We start from the raw sequence: 2,969 nt of genomic DNA on the forward strand, positions 1-2,969 counted from the left end.
ACATCTAGAGCTCCTTGAAGATGAAAACAAAGCCTTGAAGGGTGAGGTTGAGAAACTCAAGAAAATGCTTGAGAAATTCTCAACTAGCTCCAAGACATTAGACATGATTCTAAATGCCCAAAGGGCGGTCTACAACAAGGCTGGATTAGGATACCAACCTAAGGAGTCTAGTTTTATTTCTTTAGTGTCAAGAACCCAATTTCATAGATCGCATGTTTCTAGGGTTCATGAGACTAGGAAGAAGGTAACAAAGGCATGGGTGCCTAAGTCTTTCATTGTAGATGCATTGGGTCCCAAGATTTGGGTACCTAAAACATCTATCTTTCGTGTCTTGTAGGCATTGGTAAAGGGGGAGCGTCTATCAACTTGGTTTGTTGATAGTGGATGCTCCAAGCACATGACCGGGGACAAGTCACTATTTTCTACCATTCAAAACAAAAATAGAGGTAATGTGTCATTTGGTAACAATGGTAGTCTTAAGGTTGTAGGAGTTGGAGATATTCATATATCCGAATGTCTCCATATCAAGAATGTCCTTCTAGTCAAGGGGATGACTTTTAATCTCCTAAGTGTCAGTCAATTGTGTGATACGGGTTACACAATTGAATTTCATTCAAGTCAATGTTTGGTTAAACACATTGACACACTTGACATGGTACTAGTAGGCACAAGGGTTGATAATATTTATCAAGTATCGTTTAAAAGTGCTACTAATGCTTTGATTAAGTGTTTCATGTCAAAAGAAGAAGAGTCTTGGCTATGGCATAGAAGGTTGGCACATGTAAACATGAAGAACATCCGGAAGTTGGCCAACCAAGGATTAGTGCGAGACTTACCCAGCATCAAGTACCACAAGACCAAACTATGTGATGCATGTCAAAAGGGTAAGCAAACAAAAGTTGTTCATAAAGGTAAAAGCACTGTAAGTACATCTACTGCTTTAGATTTATTGCACATGGACCTATTTGATTGCAGTAGTGTAATATCATTGAATGGAAGTAGATATTGCTTGGTAATCGTTGATGATTTTACTAGATACACATGGACTTTCTTTTTGAAACATAAGGACCAAACTATAGATATTTTTATTTCCTTTTGTAGAAGAACTGAAAATGAAAATCGACAACAATTAAAACCATTAGAAGTGATCATGGTGGGGAATTTCAAAATCATAGGTTTTTAGAGTTTTGTCAAGAAAAGGGATATAGGCATGAGTTCTCTACTCCAAGGACCCCACAGCAAAATGAGGTTGTGGAGAGAAAGAACCGAGTCTTACAAGAGGCTGCACGAAGCATGCTCAATGAGTACTCACTACCGAGCTACTTATGGGCTGAAGCTGTGAATACAGCTTGCTATGTGCAAAATCGAGTTTTAATACATAGGTTTTTAGGAAAGACTCCCCATGAACTTTGGTTTGGGAAACCACCTACAATTAAACATCTTAGGGTGTTTGGTTGTAAGGTGTTTATTTTGAACACCAAGGACCATCTTGGGAAGTTCACGGCTAAGGCTGATCAAGGGATACTGGTCGGGTATTCTCTTACCAGCAAAGCCTATCGAGTCTACAACAATAGGACCAAATTGATTGAAGAGTCCTCTGATGTAGCCTTTGAAGAAATCCCTAACTTAAATGATCAACCAAGGGATGTAGGAGAAATTCAATTTGAACTTAGAAATCTAAGTTTGAATGATCAAAATGAAGAACGAGTCGAAGTTGACTCTGATGTTGATGAGCAAAGGCAACAAAGAACTCAATTTGATCCTTTGCCTGATATTGAGTCCTCGCCTGTGCCGAGTGAGACCATTCATGAGGCACCACCAACACCAAGACAATCTAGGATAGCCACTAGTCATCCCCAAGACCAAATTGTGGGAGACATCCAACAAGGGGTTAGGACTAGATCATTCTTCAGAAATGAGTCTAATGAAGTCGCATTGATTTCAGAGATTGAACCAAAATTAGTTGATGAGGCATTGCGCGATCCTGATTGGATCATAGCTATGCAAGACGAATTAGGTCAATTTGAAAGGAGCCAAGTGTGGGACTTGGTTCCTAGACCGAAAAAGACCACCATTATTGGAACTAAATGGGTCTTCAAAAGTAAGTTAAATCAAAAGGGAGAAGTTGTAAGAAACAAGGCAAGACTTGTAGCCAAGGGCTATAGTCAAGTCGAAGGTCTCGATTATGATGAGACTTATGCTCCCGTGGCACGATTAGAGTCCATTCGTTTGATGCTAGCTTTTGCTGCACATAGAGGTTTCAAACTCTATCAAATGGATGTTAAATCTGCCTTCTTAAATGGTTTTATTAAAGAAGAAGTCTATGTTGAACAACCACCGGGGTTTGTGAATACCGAAGCTCCAAACCACGTGTACAAGCTCAAGAAAGCACTTTATGGGCTTAAACAAGCACCACGAGCTTGGTACGAAAGGTTGTCAACATATTTACTAGAAAAGGGTTTTGTGAGAGGCCAAATAGACCCAACACTATTTCTGCATAGAGATGGTGAAAATATTTTTGTAGCCCAAGTATATGTCGATGACATAATTTGTGGCTCAAATAACAAGGGCTATTTGAATGAATTTATTTCTCACATGGAAAGTGAGTTTGAGATGAGTCTAGTAGGAGAATTGACATTCTTCCTTGGACTTGAAATCAAACAAACTCGAGATGGCATTTATGTCCATCAGATGAAATACACTCAAGAGATGCTTAGAAAATTCAATATGAGTGACTCTAAGGAAGTGTCCACTCCAATGGCGACAAACACTCGCCTTGACAATGATGAGAGTGGGAAACCAATTGATCTAACGCAATATAGAAGCATGATTGGTAGTCTTCTATATCTCACAGCTAGTCGACCGGACATACTCTTTGCTGTGGGCATGTGCGCTAGGTATCAAGTCTGTGCCAAGGAATCTCATTTAATTACAGTTAAGAGAATATTGAGATACCTTAAGGGCACAAT

This window comes from Zingiber officinale, chromosome 11B (genome assembly GCF_018446385.1).
Source record: "Zingiber officinale cultivar Zhangliang chromosome 11B, Zo_v1.1, whole genome shotgun sequence".
NCBI lineage: Eukaryota > Viridiplantae > Streptophyta > Magnoliopsida > Zingiberales > Zingiberaceae > Zingiber > Zingiber officinale.